Consider the following 501-nt stretch of genomic DNA (forward strand, 5'->3'; position numbering starts at 1 on the left):
GCGAAAAGGAGGAGGATTAAGATGGAATGTTGCCTTGTTTATATTCCGCATGGAAACAACTTCAGAGAGCAAGCAAACACGTGCCGTAGCTAGCTGCTAGCCAAATACTAGCTAGCTTTATCTAGCAATAATGACATCAACAAAATTGGTATGTAGTGTCTTCATCTCGAAGAAAGACGGGCGCTATTTTTAGGTATCTGATATGTTTCACTGGGGGGGACTGTAAACAGAAAGTCCACGTCCAAAAGCGAAGTCGCATCACAGGCTCTCTTCCTTTCCCTGAAAAAAACCTGGATGTTTCTGGTTTCTATTGCCCCACTGAAGGTGCACCTTTTCAGACGATTAAATAATTACTGTTCTTTGATTGGTCTACAGGAATCTGGCCCGGGAAGTTGGCAGCTGATTGGCATTGAGCACCCACTATCCCTGTCCATCACCAGCGTGCTGTCCAGCAACACGATGCCTGAGGTACTCATTAATTCAATTGTTGAATGTGTGTCT

This window comes from Salvelinus sp. IW2-2015, linkage group LG5 (assembly GCF_002910315.2).
Source record: "Salvelinus sp. IW2-2015 linkage group LG5, ASM291031v2, whole genome shotgun sequence".
Taxonomy (NCBI): Eukaryota; Metazoa; Chordata; class Actinopteri; order Salmoniformes; family Salmonidae; genus Salvelinus; species Salvelinus sp. IW2-2015.